Genomic DNA, 19,049 nt, shown 5'->3' with positions numbered 1-19,049 from the left:
GCATTCAGTGCACAGGAGGTGGGAATTTTAATCCATCTGTTCATGTTATCTAATTGGACAGACTATTTGATAAGGCAGATCATGGAATAACAGAAAATCAGCTTTCCCTTCCCTGGTGCTCTTTGCCTTAAAACTCTTTGCAGAAAAGGAAGTGTTAAGTCCCTGTTTCAGAAAATGGGATGCTCAGTCATGTGGAACAGCAGTGCAAGGACACCCAGACCAGTTCTGCACAGAGTGGGAGTTTGTCTGGGAGGGCTGATTAGCTCAGGCTCAGCATTCTCACAGCCCAAGGTTGCTCTGCAGGGAACCTTCCAAATGTTTCTGCACTACTTTGGTTCATCTTGTCTTGAGAGATCAGCTCTGGCTCAGCACAACATGAACATTGCTGCAAAGTTTGGAATATTCTTGTGTGTGCCTGTGGTGTTTTCTACGTAACTGCGTTTGAAAGTGAAAATAATTGGGAGCAAAATTCAGAGAAATATTTTAGCGGCATGTCAAACCTAGAAGCAAAAAAAGGATAAGAATTTTTAAATCACCTGGGCATCTCAGTCTCTGGTTATGATGGCTAATGGAGGGCTCACTACAGCTACTTCAGGTTTGTAATAACAGAGACTCAGGAGATTTTTGCTGTTTATTCTTCTCACCAGTGTGATGTTTCCATTTAAACAAGAAACATCAGTTGTCATCTGCACAGACTCCTCCAATGTTAAATGAACAATTCTGGCCATCAAATACCCTTAGTATGTTTAAGTTTATCCTTAGCAGTTCTTAAAGCATTTATTCTCTTTACTCCTCTCATTTTTTCCATTCAGTTTTGTATTTTATTTTAAGTGTTTAATTATCTCTGGCAGAATTACCACTTCTGTCACAACTTTCACATACTGGCAACACACATATCTTGGATATTGCCTGAATGTATGCCTTGGTTTTATCTCTCTATATATATTATTTTTTTTTTTAATTTGAAAGAGATAAAACATTCTTTTTAAATTACTTATTTTTATTTTAACATTCAGGTAAATAAATGTTGCTCCCACTAAAGAAATTCTGACAAGATCTAAGCAGTTTATACTTCTCCTGAAATATAACAGTGTTTCAGGTAGATTAAACCTTGACAAAAAATTAAATCAAATTATATTCTCTGTGCTCAATTTTCTTTGGGGAACCAAAACTCACTGAAGTGTAAAAGTCTAATTAATTATGTAGTATGCTAATAATTTTTAAATTAAGAACACTTGTGATTTAACTCTAACATGCCTTGAATGTGTTTGCAATTGACTATGACAAGGAGATTATGAGAGCTAAAAACAATTTAAAAAAAATAAGAAACCGGTTGCCAATGCTGTGGAGATTCATGCAATAGTGGTGGACAGAAGAATATCAACCCTGACTCAGGCAAAAGGGATGTTTCTTATAAAACTAAGGGATAGGGAAGGAGTATATTATTGTTTTCCCAGATACAAGCTCCCAGCTTCTGCACAAATACTCTTTAAAGATGTTCTGAGGCAAAAATTGTATCCTGAGCATCAAATCAATATCTCTATTTAAGCATATTATCACATGCCATTTCCATATCTATTCTTTGAAGCCATTTAAGTTCTTGCATGCAAAGCACCTCGTGGCACAGCATGAATTTTGCATTGTAGAAAAAGGTATTATTTGCTTCTTTAAACCTTCTGCCTTATCAGTTTTCTGTTGTAAGAACCAGCCAGCAGTCCTTACTTACCTTCTTTATTGGAATTCATGATTTTTCCAAGGCTGTGAACCCTGATTTGCTCAGCCTCCCTCACCAGAGTTGCTGTTCCATATATCTGATAACACTATTAATCCTCCCTAGGTCTATTTTATCCTTTTTTGAGATATGGACATTGCATGTAAAAAAGAGGATATAAACGCACTCCATGTACAGTGGGATAATTCACGTCCAAGGTTCCAGTTCCTTTATTAATTATTCCCAAAAGCCTGTATGAATTTTCATGGCTCCTGTACTCAGAGCTGCTGTTTAATATATCTGTCATATACCATTCTAACACTGGATTCCTTGAGCATATGTATCTCTCCTGTGGATGTGTCCTTACTTACTCCTTGCGAGATCACGCTGGAATGTGAACTTTCTCTTGTTTTAGTCTTTTATTAAGGTGAGATATGGTACACAGCTATGCCATGTAGGGATGAATTCTAGGTACAGATGATTCTCAAAGCTGCATCACCTCTTTTCCTGAGGTAACTCACATTCCTGACCTTATCACTGCTCTCCCTTGTGCATTGTCTGGTTGGAGGTATGGGACAGTAAAACTTTGATTTTTCACATTTTGTGTTCCCTCCTTCTCATGAGACCACCTGCAGAGCTGCTCCAGCTCTGGGGAACAGCACAGCAAGGACATGGAGATGCTGGAGAGTCCAGAGGAGACACCAAGATAGTCTGAGGGATGGAGCAGCTCTGCTGGGAGGAAAGGTGGGAGAGCTGGGAATGGTCAGCCTGCAGTAGAAAAGCTTTGGGGTGACCTGACTGTGGCCTTGTAGTGCCTGAAGGAACAACAAGAAAGATGGAGAGAAACTATTGACAAGGGCCTGGAGGGACAGCACAAAGGGGAATGGCTTCACAGTGACAGAGAGTGAGTTTAGACTAAATATTGGGAAGAAATTCTTCTCTGTAAGGCACAGGTTGGGCAGAGAAGCTGTGGCTGCCCCATCCCTGGAAGTGTCCAAGGCCAGGTTGGCCGGGGCTTGGAACAGCCTGGGCTAGTGTAAGGTGTCTCTGCCCATGGCAGGGGGTGGAGTGGGATGATCTTTAAGGCCCTTTCCAACCCAAGGCATTCTGTGATTCCATGATTCTCTCTGTGATTTTTCCTCAGGCTCAATGCCTGTTGGTTACTCCTTGAGAGCAGTGGTTAAATCCCATGTGCTTTCACTCAAAACCCTCCTGGAGTCAGAAAGGCAATCTGAACAGATGCTGTAATGCATTCTCGTGGCCATGGAAGGGCTAGGAACAATCTGTGCTGTTTATAAACACTCTGAAGCAAAAATAAAACAAGCTTTTCTGTTACTCAAACAGATTTTGAGATACAGATCCAAGTAATCGTGTGTAATACTGAATCTGTCTGGAACGTGCTATCACATAGTTCCATCGCACAGAAACACATCTAAAATCAAAGTTTCATCCATAATAATAGCATATGATAAAATATTCAGTTCTACTCGCCCACGGTAATACATGAGGAATTTCCAGAAGATGAAGACTTTTCCTGGGATCTTATCTGGTAACTTTTGTTTGAGAGAGAATATATTGCCTTATATCAAATTGAACTCTCACATTTACCAGAGATACATAAAAAAATAGAAATGCAGGACATTCTGCACAGTCTGAAATGAACGTGCTGCAAGGGTAGCAAGCAAAAGCCCATAATAAGAAGCTGAAACTCTATTTTTCAATATACTTGTGTCATATCATATAATATTTAACTAGAATCTCAAGAGTGAAGGAGGCTTTAATGTGGACTCATAAATCAGTTCTTGCACCTCATAAGGAAGCCTTGTAAAAATTGAATTGAGCCACACAGTGGATGGTAACACATTACACAGTAAAAGAAATCAGTTTTGCCTTTTGTTTCCAATGGTGACATTTTGAGCAGGTTCACAATTTCATATCTGATAGGACTGAGAGGATAAAAATCTGTAATTGTGTCCCAAATCTTTTAGAGGCATAAACTATAAAAGATGCCAGTATAAAGTCTTATCTGCATTGCTGATATTCTGCCACAGAAAATCAGACTCTCAGACACAATAACATTGCATTTTGAAGTACAACTGTGAGTGGCAGAACCTTGTTCCTAGCAGTGTTGGTGTTTTCACTATGTCTTTATATACTGGGAACTGCTGACTCCACATCTGATTTGGTGTTCTTTTGTAGATTAAGAGAAGCTAAATATATGTTACAGAACTCATAGTGAAATGATATTGTAATAATAACATTACCCACACTGCATTGTATTTTGCAAATGCTTAGAGAGAAATCTGGTATTATTATACCTACATTAGAGGAAAATAGGCCCTGAGAAGGGTATAAACTTCCCTAAACACATCCAGGAGTGCAACAGCAATCTCCAGTGTTTCAATATATTGCTCTATCCACTTCCATAGCAAGGCAGAGGTTGGCCTGGGTTGGTGCAGGGATAATAGACCCAATTCTATAAAGCATCAGGTGAATTAAAGGGAACTGACCCCTGCTTTCATCCTCTTCTCATGGAATCAAGTGTAATTTCCATTAAGAGGAGGCTCAAGTAAAAATGTATCAAAAAAGCCCAAAGTGAAAAATTTTAAGGAATCCACATACCAAGTGAAGTACTGCTAGATATTTGAAATACTGGTATTTATGAGAAGCGTATTCTTACAAAAGCAAAACTATTATGCTTGTTTTTCTGTGTATGGTTATTATTTCTTATTATTTCAGCTTGTACATGGTAAGAACCTCCTGCTTGTGTATCAGGGTTCAGGTCCCACTCTCACTTTATCCAGCTCCCAAGAGGAGCACTGCATACAAAAGAGCTCCAAGATAACAGCAGTAAATCACACTGCTTCAGAGCTGCTTCTGCATCCATCACCTTGAGATTTCTTCTTTATGTGAAGAAGATACTGCTATAAATTCTGCTGCAAGAAAATACACGAAGATAGACAGAAATGCAATGAAAAACTCATTCTGAACTATTGGAGAGCTAAACTTTAAAGTAATAAAGATCAAAAAGTAACTGCACGAGACTGCTTTTGATTTACTGAACACTATGACCAAATGCACAGCAAGCAATTAAGAATGATAATTAAGAATGAGAGAAATTAGTTCAATGTAACAGTATTTACAATGGAAATTCTCTTTGGTTTTTCTTCCTGCAATTTTTGGAAGTGGATATCTTTTCACACCACAGAGTTAAAACTATCAAGCAGTCAATTTCTTTAACAATAAAATTTACAAATACTTCTTTTCTTAAACCTAATATTTGTGTTAGAAAAACCCAACAACCCAAAGAGAGAGAAAATGTGTTTAGGTTTCTGAAACGTAGATAAATTCTGCTTTCAGAAAACAAAGGAAACAAGGAAAAGCTACCTGAAATCCGAGTTATTCAGCCAAAACCAATGCGAGTCTGGAAGGCAAGAGTTCTGCAAATGTAAGAATTAATGAAACACCTTCTACAAAAAAAGTTCCTGTTCTGTGAGTTGAAACGCACTAAATAACTCTGATTTCCTTGACGTCTCCTGAGTGGTGTTCGTGTAATAATGAGGCTCCACAGCAAAGCAAATCCTAGTTGGAATAGCAGTACCCAGGTGACGTCCAACAGCTGATGTGTAGCAAAGCCTTTTCCAAACTGAAAGGTGAGGCTAGAGCTCCAGGATGATTTAATCAAGAACTCACAGCACCTTTCAGGTGGGACTATGCAAGAAAAGGTATCTTAGACAAGGACCTCGATGAGACCAAATTTACAGCTCGTTAAGGGCAAAGGAGCAGTTTCAGAGTAATTCAGCATTTCAGCCAGCTACCAGAGAGTGGACTGTGAAGTCACACATATAAAACCTAATGGGACAAGATCCTAATTTGCCAAAGCTGTCATTCCTAACTACTATACCTGGAGCTATTTTATACTTCATTAGGTTTTTTTCCTAATTTATGAATAATCTAATATATCAGAATATCCTGGTTTAGGTTTCTTATGGGTTCCATAGGAAATCCAAGTCTGTTACTTCATGCACAAGCATTTGCTTTCACTGGTTTATTCAGCATTATCCACACCTAAACACTCTCAGAATGATTTGCTGCCCTGAATGTTAATGTTGTATATACTTGAAGCAGAAAATCTGCATTTAGTTGAGCAGTATCAATATGTAGGTACTGGAGCAGAAGGTAGAAGCAGCATGTGCACCCATGGAGAATAGAGTGCTTTTGCAAACAGTGTCACAGTTTTTTGAAAAATACATCTGTTTTGCTCAATTGACACTCCATGATACTGCAATTATGAGCCATATGTGAGTGTGGTAATTTGGGAAGATAAATTAACATTTTAAAATCGAGACTTGGTGATGTTTATATCATTGTGCAACAGCTTCCATAAAGCTGAAAGGGGGTTCCCTCACTTTTAGGACAGGGTCTGTCCTAGGTGGGGTTCGATACATGAAAGGAACTGTCCAGGGTTTGTTCTGCACCACCAATCTCCCTGAAGGAGTCCAGGAACAAGAGTTTGTGTTCACAGCCTGGCCTCTGCAGGGTTTGAACAAGCTTCTGCTGCCAGTGGAGCCACAGATCAGGCACCCTCCCGAATGCTTTTGGCCTTTAGGGCACAGTCGTGGCTCCAGGTATGTTGATGTCAAGATTATTCCATTTGTTCCCCTCAGGGATCCTACAGTCAATTCATGTGGACCCGACAAGTGAAGTATTAAACACTTCCAGTAAATGGTATTATGTTAGGTGGATATCAGTAATTTAATAATTATTAAGTTTGTGATTTGGAATTGGTAATTTCTGGCTCCTCTAATAAAGTGGTGGAATAATCCAAAAGCAGACTGCCCTAGAGGTTGTAATTTGAAAGTGAAATGGAAGGAAAGAAATATATGAATGATATTTTGTAGGCAAAAAATAGCTTAAATTTGGAACACTAACAGTTGGCAGATAATTGGGAGTGTGTGCACATGTGGACAGATATCCTAAATTAAACTTTGGAACTTTCAAGCAGGAGTCTGCTCCCTGTTGTCTCCTTGCAGTATGGACTGCTTGTAAATTTTAATGACAATTGGACTAAGGAAAAGTGGCATGTTCCAAATCTTGCAGTTTATTAATACAGAGACATGACACAGAACTGTCAAGCAGGAGGCTGAGCACCACTGTGCTTCTGCACATGAACTATGGAATTGGGAAGATCAGGTTCTGGAAAGAGGAGCTGGCGCAGAAAGAAGGATTGGTGAAAAGAGGAAAACTTGGAAAAAAGTTCAAGGATCCAGAAGATCAGGAATAGTCATGGAGAGGAATGCCAGGGGGTGTCCAGGGAGCTTGGCCCTAACACCTGAGACAACTCTAACCCTGGGGAGACACAGAGCACGGGTGGACAGAACCTCCTGCCCAGCTGCCCTGGCTTGAAGTGACCTCCTGCCTGGGAAGGAAAATATTGGTAACCTTTCAAGAAACAGGCTGGGTTTATCCAGCTTTATGCCAACCTTACTGGCTTCAGACAGTACAGGACACAAAGCATTCCATGTAAACATGGAATATAGCACAGAGATACACACCCAGAGTGGATCTGAGAATGCGCTGGGACTTCAGAATCAGTTCTGAGCTGTGTGGCAAAACAAGTCTTGAGGAAAGGCTTAGACAATCAAAGTGTAAAATTTCACCTTCTTTATTAGACTATACAGAGGACCAGCCTTGCAAACATCCTTAAAGGATGTGATTGATTTGATGAGGGAGGTGTAAAGAACTAGAGTTCTTTCTAATTGCCTTTTCAATTTGTATTTATATTTGTAAGCCTCATAGGTTGAAAAGATCTACGAGTGTGGCTCAGCATAAAGTTCCCTGCAATCCCTGAAAGCTGAGATATTTGAGTAGAGCCAGAGACTTCTCTATCCATCCTCTGTTGCAGTTTTATGACTCAATCCTTGATTCAAATTTTGGAGTTTAAACCATGGTAACTATGCGTCCATTTCAAAATAAACGAAAACCACAACATTTATCATGAGCAGAGGATTTAAATGCAAATTTGTTGAGAATACTTGTTCCTTGTCAGCCATGAAATGTGATGTATTAGAGCACTGTGGATTTTATTTTTATTGGGTGACTGCATTCTACCTTCAGTTTGATCTATATGATTGAAGGGAGGATCTTTGTCTCCATGAAGGATGGCTAGTGCAGGTCAGAGAGAAATGGGGACTCCTTTAGCATCACATGTTGCATTGTGAAAAATCTTTCAGGATTCAGCTAAGAAAGTTTTGTCTGTTACTTTGCAAATAAGCCTCCTTTTGAATTCTAAATACAGAATAAATCAGGTATTCCAATCCTTTTACCATACATGAGAAAGAAAAATAATATACTCTGCAATATAGGTCATCAGCATAGATATTTTTATCCTAGGTTGTATTTTAATTTAAATACTGTGGGGTTTTTTTTTTTGGTGTGTATCTTTTTCACAATAATGAGACAACATAATAAGTCTGCATTATAGAGCAGGCAGGTAGAGCATTTAAATTATCATAAATAAATGGAGAGGATAAAACCATCATTATAGAAAAAAATGAGAGCAAACTTACAGTTTATCATCAGTCATTTATTCAGCTGTCATTTATTTTCAAAGAATTGGCTGGAGCTAATGCCTAAATATAAGAGTCATGAATGCAGTGGCATCAGGGGTTAAATTTCTTTGCTCAAACTTTGTTGAAAAGATGGAAATCACCTTAATCCAGGCCTGTATTTTCTACCTTTATATGTTTTTTGTTTGTTTGTTTGTTTGTTTGTTTGTTTTCCCCAGAAGGCAGCTATCTTCCTGTGTTTATGGAATTCTTTCCCACTATAGTTTTCTGCCAGCTGTGAAGGCAGCAAGTTCTTCCCTCTGGATATGACCAGAGCTCAGTTTGCACTGTGTCCTTTCCCTCAGTGAGGTACCATCCTCAAGTGCTGTATCAATAGCATATTATGAGCTGAAAGCATTTCCAGATGAGATTTTTCCAGGATTAGGAACCCACAGCTGTGGCTCAGGTGAAGCTCAAAGCCAAAGTGGTGGCTTCCCCTGACAGTGAAATATTCTGACATATGTAAGTAAAAGTTGCTGCCCTCTGTACAAAAGCAGCGCAGAAGGACACAGAGGACTCTTCCTTTTCCCTGCCTTGCCTTTCTCACCTTTCCTCTACAGTGTCTTGAATCCAAGGCTCTCTCATCCCGATGAGCCAGTGGCACGGCCTCCAAGTCTTGCTGCAGAAAGGATGTTGAGACGGGGCAGGAGGCACAAAGATTTATTGGTGTGTGCTGGTGACAGACATTGGCTCCAAATATGAAAGTTTCTTTGGGGGAAAATTAAATATGGCAAGAGATAAAGCAGAAAGGAAATGGAAAACCCTTCCCAGGAAAGAGAAGCCATGAAGTTGCCAAACAAGCATGTTTCCATGGATATTGTCCAACACTTAACCCTGCACAGGACCAACCCCAAGAGTCACCCCCTGTGCCACAGAGGATCATCCAAACCCTCCTGCAGCTCTGGCAGCCTTGGGGCTGTGCCCACTGCCCTGGGGAGCCTGTTCAGTGCCAACCACCCTCTAGGGGAAGAACCTTTCCCTGGGATCCACCCTGAGCCTGCCCTGACACAGCTCCAGCCATTCCCTGGGGGCTGTCCCTGCTCACAGAGAGTAGAGATCAGCTCCTGCCCCTCCTGAGGAAGCTGTATTTTGTTATGGGATCTCCCTTCAATCTCCTCTACTAAAAGCTCATTTGAAGGACAATCTAAATTCCCCTTTACAATCTGATTGTGGAAACTATATGGAAAACACCTTGGAAAAAAAATTATGCCTTTAAAACAGATGTAGGTTATTAGGTTATCTAGCTAACAAGAGCCTTTTTTTTTTTTTTCTGTATAATAGAGCAACAATGCAGCAAATACACCAGAACATCAGCACTGGAGTGTGAAAAATAGTTTTTTATTTCATTTACTGTCTTTGAGATCCTACTGGCCAGCACATACCTGCCTGCCACTTATTTACAGTAGTGCAATAAGAGATTTTTCTCCCTGCTACTCCCCAGTCAAAGCACTTCTTTCATGCAATAATAACCTAATAGTTGTCTTACCCTTTGTTTTACCTTCCTTAACCCTTCAAGGGAGAAACGGGAACTGTCTCCCATCTGGATATTTGATTTTGAATGGGCTTAAGCCAAAAGGCTGCTCTTATAGTGAGAGGCAGAAAATAGAGGTTTTTTTGTCTTATTCTGCTGTGGACAGCCAGCTGGCAGTTCTTCTCAAGTTGGAATTTCAATGGACTCCTGGCAGCAGTTTCCCACTTATCCCTCAAAGGAGTGGCACACTGTCTTACAATGTCATTTTGTTATAGTTTATTTCTTGCATAATGAGCAACATTGACAGGGATATTTGCAAATTCTTAAATATTCTGGCATCCCACTGGTAAAATCAGTGGATTACCATTTTGGTTTAAAAGAGTTTCAGTTTCAAACAAAATAGTAATTTTAGACCTTCCAGCTTTGATATGTAGAAAGCTAGAAGAACCTGGTTATCTTTGTGATCCTCTTTTAAAAATTCAGTATTTTAAAAATTCAAGCCTAATCCTTCAGACTGCAATGATAAGTTCTCCTAAAGAGAATGCTTCTCACCCAAATAATCAATAATTGCTCCTCAGGTATATTAATGCTTGGTCCAGAACAAGGGTTCAGAGTGCATGTGCACACCACAGCTGTCATGCAATAAAATGTATATTTGATAATATGCTTTATATGAAAAAATTAGCAATTTACCAATGTATTTGTTTAAAAGTCCAGATATTTGGAGTATCTGTTGATAACTTTAACATAATCTCTTATTTCCTTTTATATCTGGTCATGTCAGTTCTTCAGTTATGATTAAAAGTATGAGAACAAAAGAAAGAAAGGACTATTAAGGTTTGGTTATTAAGGATGGGGTATATGTGATTTCCAGACTTAATACAGGAAAAATAGGTTTTTTCACTGTCATATTACTATCCAGGTAAGCTCCTTAATTGTGCAGTGCTCTGTGGCATGAACTGGACTCAAACTGTGGGTTGTTTGTTGTGGGTTTTATTGTGTGTTTCTTACCTCATAGGTCAATACTAATTCTTGTAGGCGTGGTCCTGTGGGAGGATAAAGAAAGCAAGTGATGTATTTGTCTAATTCCTCACCTAGCAAGGCTTCCTACACGAGTTTATTAATATTTCATTGTTTCTCTAGCAGAGTTCTTTTCACACTTCTCTGTTCTCTCTTATTTACAGCTGAGGAACATGGGCTCTTTCATGTTATTCATTAACAGACATTTATTTGACAAATGCTGGTGGTGGTTGGTTTTCTTTTTTTCATGCAGAACTCCTGTGCTGTGAAACCTCTGCTGGCTACTTGGTGGAAGGGTGTTAATGCAACAGGAGGAACTCTTGAAAGAGTCTATTTCCCATCTGCATCCAAGGCAAATTGGTTCAATTCTTATTGCAATACAAGGGAGAAAATCCATTCACTTCATCATAGGAAGAAATGGGACAGCTTTTAGCTCAGGATCATACAATCTGCTGGCTGTATGTAGTGTCTGGGTGGAAAGAGATGGTTTTGGTCAGCATATAAGGCACAGGGAGATGTTTAATTAATTATACAGAGCAGTGAGAAATTCACTAAAGGGTATCCAGGCTGACCTTGTTAGAAAGATAGGACTGTGTGTATAACAGCAGCTGAAGCAGTTCATGGCTTCTGCAGAATGACAATAATAAAACAAGTTTACCTTGCCCTTGGCAGTGGAAACTGTACCCACAGCTGGCAGATCTGCTTCATCACACACAGGTTTTGCAATGGGACTGCTTTAAGGACAAGCCACACCCGCAGGAAACCCTCGGACGTCACAGGTGGTTTAAATCAGTATTGATGGACATGAGTTGCCTATTTTGGACATAGCTGTGTGTTATTTGTATTGCCTTGCTCTTCTAGTTAGGTGAAAACTGTACTGGTATAACCACAGAATCATATCCTGAGCTGGAAGAATTATGAAATTCCAACTCCTGGCCCTGCACAGACAGCCCAGTAATCCCACCCTGTCCCTCAGAGAGTCGTCCAAACCCTCCTGGAGCTCTGGCAGCCTTGGGGCTGTGCCCACTGCCCTGGGGAGCCTGTTCAGTGCCAACCATCCTCTGGGGGAAGAACCTTTCCCTGAGATCCACCCTGAGCCTGCTCTGACAGAGCTTCGTGCCATTCCCTTGCATCATAAATGCTTTTAATGGATTTTAACGCCTATCACAAGGCAAAAGTATAAGCCATCAGAATTCTAACTCAAGTGAAATGCCTGGGCCTAGAAATGTGGTTTTAGATTTACATGACTTTTGTCTATCAGTTTTTGTCACATCAGTTTTGCACATACTTTTTTTTATGCTCTTGGTACCTAAAGTAGAATTATTTCACAATGCTAGTGAAGAACACTGTAATCTTTTTTAAGAACTGATACCTTCCTTATGATATACAGGGCTATTCTTGGCTCACTCTCAGCTCATCCAGAGAGTGAACATAATGAAGAATTATCCTTGACTGGCCAACTCACAGCTCAAAGGGCTGTGTACTGACCACTCATGCTGGACACACAGTCAACAGTGTATATGAGGCATCAGAAAGCAAACACCTTCCAGAAAATATTTTTCTAATTAACCCAGTGATATTAAAATGACATTTATTTCAGTGTTGGTCTATACATTAAGACATTTCCTTAATCATTCATTCGAGGGGAAGAGGAGGGGCAGGCACTGCTCTCTTCTCTATGGTAACCAGTTACAGGACTCCAGGGAACGGCTGGAGGTGTGTCAGGGGAGGTTTAGTTTGGATCTCAGGGAAAGGTTCTTCCCCCACAGGGTGGCTGACACTGAACAGGCTCCCCAGGGCAGTGGGCACAGCCCCAAGGCTGCCAGAGCTGCAGGAGGGTTTGGATGATCCTCTTGAGCACATTCTTGGGGTTGGTCCTGTGCAGGGCCAGGAGCTGGACTCGGTGATCCTCGTAGGTGCCTTCCAACTCAGCTGATTCTGTGATTCTATGATTTGATTTCACGGTGCTAATTCCATACACATACCATGAATCTTAATCAAAACAAAAACTCCAACAGCCCTGAACTATGCATTTCATAATCGACCAGCAGAACTCTGCTGTATGTGTTCATCTTGTCTAAATGCTAAACTAAACGCAAAACTTCTGTTCTCTGACTTCCAGGAGCTCAGCTGAGCAGTGGGGGTTTCAATTAAAAACCACAGGAAAGGAAAGGAATATGTCAATAAAACCACACACTTGTAAGTACTGCATACTAGTTTGCAAACAAACACAGCAAGTGTCCTCCGAGTATGAGTCTATTACTGTAAATTTAGACTGAATGCACAATGTTGAAGGTGACTGTCCCAGCATGATCTTCCTTCATTTCATGTATAGTGAAATGCTCTCTGGCTTTACATTCAATAGCTTGATCCACTCAGTCTGCAGTGAGAGTAAGGGAGGAAAATACCAAGAAGAGGAGAAAGGCTCGAGCCAAATTAGCAATGTTTGGTTCCATTTTGAGAGAAAATGAGAAGTGCAAAGGAAAGAGTAGAAGGTGGGGGGAAAAAAAAAAGAGAGAAAGTAGTGGATTGATTCTTAGGCAATATCCTGTGTGAGAGTTTAAGTGTAGACACCCCTTGAATAGAAATGTAAATTCCATGATTTGCATTATAAAGCTTTGTTAAAAAATAACTGTCACTAGAACAGATTATGTTCATAATTAATTAGTTGTAGTCTGGGTGCAGTCACTTTTTAAAAAGGTTGCATTAGGGATCACATATTTTATTGTGAGTCATAAGAATAGTGAAGGTAAAATTTCTAAACAATTTACAATTCATAGAAAAATATAAATTCTAATACATTTTTTAAAATACAATGCACCCTATGGTGCTTTTATTGCTCTCATATTAAAAAGAGGAACCAGTAAGAGAAAAAACATGTAGTTTACCTAATTAAGTGAGCAAAATACAGCTTAAATTTGCAGAAGGCTAGTAACTAATGCTAAATATATTGGCTTCATATTGTGTTTGAACTGTTAATAAAGTGAACTCACTATTCAAGTATTACAATTTTTTCTCAACCAATAAAGAAATGAAAAGGGAAAACCTAGTAGCAGAAACAGTGTACAAATATTCAACTGGTTTTTTCCACTTCAGCAGTCATTTCTTTATACAGCTGTTTCCTAAACACGAAAAAAAGCCACAAAAGATAGAAAGGCCCTCAGTTTTGAAATTTGATGCCATGGTTCTTTGACTATGTAGAGGCTGAGCTGCTGATTTAATAGAGGTCCTCAGCACTGACCTAATTCTGCTGCTTTTAAAAACTCCTGTTGTTTAGCAGTGTATCCAACAGGACTGGATTGACACAAGAGCTGAAGGCTTTTGAGCAGTCTGGGTTTCATTTTATTCACAAGGATGTGAAAGTCTATGGGTAATACAGAATTGTATTTGCCTCCTATCTGCCAATGGCAGTGGGGACAGGTTGCAATGATTTTTCACACACTAAGATTTTTAAATTTTGAGCAGTTCTGTCGAAATCAATGTGAAAGTCTTTGCAGGACATCTGAAATGTCAACACACTGCATAAACAGGTGCCTGCCTGACAGTCATTGAAAATTAGAGCCCTGCAATGTATGTTTTAAGATTACATGGGCTCAAGAATACGCTGCCACAATCCAAGGAATAGTTGTTGTTTTATGACTGTGAAGCTGAACTATTTGAAGAAGTGATGTTTGGTGATTCTGGGCTAAATCCTATTTAATCTGGTTTCTAAAGATGCTTGGTGCCAGGAGAAGAAAGCCCAGACTGTAAGAATGGTAAGCAGGAGGGAGAGCAGAGTATAAACCTGTGTCACTCAGCAAAAGTGCCCACTCGACCTCAAGGCAGAGCTATTAGTGTGTCTCAGTGTGGGTGCCACAGTGGCAGTTCTGATCTGATGTCCAAGTCAGCCCTGAGCTGACTTAGCTGAAAAACAGCTGGAACATTTAGTCTGAGATGTCAAAGATAACCACATATGATGGGAACTGCATTGCTCTCCTGTGTCCTTTTAGTTAGAGGAAATTAATTTCTCCTAAATGTGTTAATGCAAACAGTCATCTTGATTCAGAGGGAGCCTGGAAACAGGAAAGGGGCTGCAGAGTCTTAATTAATCACTTTACTGGCCCTCCCCAACATTCTACCCTGAGAACTCCTTCTCCATATACTTTCTAAAAAAACTTTATAGCAGCCGCTACTTTCTTAGTTCTCTTTTTTCTTTTTCTTCCACTGAATAAATATAAAAAGAAGGGCAGCGTGAAGGTCTGGGAGAAGGAGATCAAGAAATGAAGGTCTGGGAAAGGAGATCAAGAAATGGAGGTCTGGGAAAGGAGATCAAGAAGTGTTTTAAGAGGAAGACAGCAGAGATGAAGGAAAAAGGAAGAGGGAGTGGAATGTTCCACATAAATGGGTGGTGTTCTGAAGAATATATTAGTCTAATAGAGGCATGGAAAGTTTCTAAAGCCTCTTCAAATGGGGAATTGTGATTCAACTATAGTTTAACAAGTATTTAATAGAGTATGGAGGCATATATTCTTTCATTGTATTTTTGGTTTCTACACATGGTAAAGGTTTCTGATATCAGTGGGAAAACTTCTCATTTTATACAGAGGTCCATTAAAATACTTCCAGTTTTAGATCATCACATTTGTTTCCATCTCTGAGCTCAGTAGGATCTGTTCTCCTGATGAGTGTGTGAGGAACACACTCCCTGTTGGAGATGGGTGCTTTGAGGGGACTAAACTACAGGGTAGTTACTGGGATCCTCATTTGACTGGTTTTGGTAGGTTTGTCCAGGTAGATGTTTAACTGGTATAATCCTTAATGGTGTAAAATGTCAAGAGTTTTCCATTAAAGTCAGTGGAAAATCACCCATTGACTTAAATGAGAGTTGAATTGGGCCTTTTGAAATAATATGCAAAAATAGCTATTTCCACTCTTTGTCATCCGTTTTCACACACTGAGAGCTGGATGAACTGGCAGGAAGCAGCAGGATGAATGGGAGATGCAAAAAAACCCCATGTCATATTCTGAACATTCCATACCAAGGGTAACATCCACTCATTGCCTTTGCAGAGGCAAAAAAAACTCCTTGAGAGACATGAATATAACCCTGCAGAAGATGACTGTAAAAGATCACCTCAAACAAAGAACATGATGTCAACTAATAAATTTTAATTTGATCAGCTCACTTTTATGGGAGCATTTCCCTGTGATTATTCAATGGATTTCTGGATGGCAGCTGTGACGAGTGAATGACAATTAATATGTACCTCTTATGAATCTAAACCACAAAATACTTCAACATGTACTGTGCTTTAATAGTGGGAATGATACCACGAGCATCCAAGAGTTTAGATACAAAGTGTCTTAGAGTTCCAAGGACTTGTTTTGGGCTGGGTTATCTAATTGCACATATAGTACAGAGCTTATACTGGTAGGTAAGCGCAGTTCTTTCCTTTCCCTTTTTTATTTCATTTGCTTATAGTTGCTGGTTTAGAAATCCATTAAAACCCAGACTTTTTGGTAGAATTTTTTCTTTAAAGTGGAGTCTCCTAGTCTTTTTTTTTTTTTTTTTTTTTTTTTTTTTTTTTTTTTTTTTTTTTTTTTTTTTTTTTTTTTTTTTTTTTTTTTTTTTTTTTTTTTTTTTTTTTTTTTTTTTTTTTTTTTTTTTTTTTTTTTTTTTTTTTTTTTTTTTTTTTTTTTTTTTTTTTTTTTTTTTTTTTTTTTTTTTAAAGCTGAATATCTTAAAACTTATATATATTCCCCTTGAATTCAGGATGGGTAAATGACTCAAAGATTTTTTTTTTTTCTGTGAAATTTCCATTCCCAATTTCCTAAGTGCAATTACAGTGATGATTAACAAGAGCAGCACTATGGATAAGCAAATGTATAATTCATATGAGTGTACCTGGTCAGAGCTAGGGATTTCTTTTTTTCTCATTCTTTATAAATGAAACAGAGATTCTATCTTCTTAAGCCTTTTTGCTCTTCCCTGTTTCACAAAGGAAACACTTAATTTGAATAATATCAAAATGACATAATAAATTTTGAAAACTTTCATTTTATACTTTTGACTGAAACTATTCTTTGAATAGTCTCTCTTTTTTTTTTTTTTCCCCTACACTCACTTGGGTAAAATTTACCTGGCTGTCCAGCTTAGTGTTGTGTTGCCTTTGTAGAATAGGTAAAATGCTCTAAAGCTATAATATACACGATGAGATCTCAATGTTTTTCCTTTGTTTTGATTTCTGATCATTTCCCATTGCCTTCCACTGATTTTGAATAAGGTTTTTTTCCAGCTTTAAGGGTTCTGCAAAAACAGAATTAACAGGAACAGGTAGTGTTTGACAGTCTGCACAGTTATGCCCAGGCCAATAAGTCATAATCACCAGTTTCTTTTTAGGCTGTGCATAAGACCCTAATAACCCTCCCTCTTCTCAGTCTGAGAAGCTCTTCTAGATTAATCCTGGATTGGAGAGCGTATTAATTACACTGGTTAGTAACAAGAGACCTTTTTTTCCCAGGCGCTGTATCTGGTATGTGCTTTAGTGAAAGTTGAGGACGCTTCTTGTAATTACATAATCTCCTTTTGAGATCACACCAAAGTGTTCTGGAACCCGAGGTTAAAGCATGTAGGAGTTCCCAATATCTCCAAAAGTGAAAAAAACCTGGAGGATGAAAGGACAGCCTTGCAATGTTAAATTTTCTGCATGTAACTATTAAAGTGTTTTTTTCCTAGGAAGATTTTTTATGTAAATACTGCTTTAACTATCTACCAGAGTCAGATATATTGACTTTTTTTACAGAAAGGTACAGACTTTTTCTCCAATCAACAGAGCTGTGGGTAACTTTCAATATTCATTGCTGGACCTGGGTTTGGGCAATTTAGCAGGAGCTCTGTGGTACAGTAAGATATTTTCCTGTATCTTTTGTATCCCTCTGGCTCCTGGTCTGCAGCTGGGAGAGCCAGTTCTGCTCTCCAGGCACAGGCTGGGTGTCTGAGTGCCCTGACAACGTGCTGAAAGCAAAACTGGAGAAATAGATGTGGGCCAAAACCTTCCCTGCTGAATCTCAGAGCTGCAATCCTATAAATTCTCTTCCATTCCACTCTGAATTCTGAAGTAAAATCAAGGAAACAAAAGTATTGTATACATTTACATTTTAAATTGTGTAATCATGTTATTATCTGAAACTAATACCATGCTGTTAAAATTTAGATAAAGTGTCCTGCAATGCATACAAAATGTTCATTTGTTGAAGGCCATTAAGTTAATTTCCTGGGAACAAGATTAAATGCAAGGCATTTACATAATCATTAGTTGTGAGGTGTAGAATAGATAATTAAATATTCCACCACATTAATTTGTATTTAATTAACTGTGCTTCCATGATCCTTCTGCCTGAATATTAATATTGTGTAAATAAACAATTAGGATGCATGCTTTGCAATAGCTTTATTGTAAAAAAATGTGATCAAAGAAACTCTATGAAATATACTTAAGTTAATAAACACTTCAAGGTTTTGCAAAGCAGAGTTGTCGATCTTGAAAGTTTTGCTAAATAGCTCCAAGTGCAATGATTTTTAACACCTTAATTCTCCAAGTTTTCAGTGTGTCAGAGCTGTCATAACAAACTTTTAATTATAATATTTCCCTTTCTACATTTCACAACTTCTCATTTAAACTGGTTAACATGCATACAAGCTAATAAAGTATGCTTAGAAAAGACAGAAAAATATGTAGAAAGTTAATAACATTATATTTTCCAGTAAACAAATACAATTTCAGACCCTGTTTTCATACATAAAGGGATACAATTTGAAAACACTCAGGCCATACTCGACAACACCAGAAGAAACTCTTCTTTTTTTTCTTTCCTTTGAAAATATTTGTTCTCACCAGCAGCATTTTCAGCTGTTTACACTGATGAACAACACACAAAATGTTGAACTGAAATTCAGAGCATGTTTTGTTTCCTGCTAATACAACTTTTTCATTGCTATTGGCCTATAAAGACTCTTCTGATACTGCCTTTTGTTTCTAGTAGGAACAACTTTAGGAATCACCTGTACCCCAATGTGCCACATAGAAACATAGAGTGGAATTTTGACAGAGGGAAAAGAAAAACTGCTGCATTACAATATGGAGAAGATACCTGTGGAAACCTATCCTGTCTGAAAGGGAACATGACAAAATAGGAAGACGGCCCAAAAGACTCTGGAACTTTGGGGGCAGTGTGTATTACAGGAATTATCTGCAGATCT

At 38.7% G+C, this 19,049-nt stretch overlaps 1 long non-coding RNA gene across 1 annotated transcript; it reads left to right on the top strand.

The window, feature by feature from the left end:
• Window positions 1-669: 669 nt before the first annotated feature.
• Window positions 670-13,009, top strand: LOC114063525. Its single transcript, XR_003572572.1, has 3 exons — window positions 670-740; window positions 11,483-11,589; window positions 12,933-13,009. It is a non-coding gene; the product is annotated as an uncharacterized LOC114063525 (long non-coding RNA).
• The last annotated feature ends 6,040 nt before the right edge of the window (window positions 13,010-19,049 follow it).

This window comes from Empidonax traillii, unplaced genomic scaffold, assembly GCF_003031625.1.
Source record: "Empidonax traillii isolate 1590-97213 ecotype Southwest subspecies unplaced genomic scaffold, ASM303162v1 scaffold472:size658359, whole genome shotgun sequence".
NCBI lineage: Eukaryota > Metazoa > Chordata > Aves > Passeriformes > Tyrannidae > Empidonax > Empidonax traillii.
This window is presented reverse-complemented; position numbering and strand designations above follow the sequence as displayed.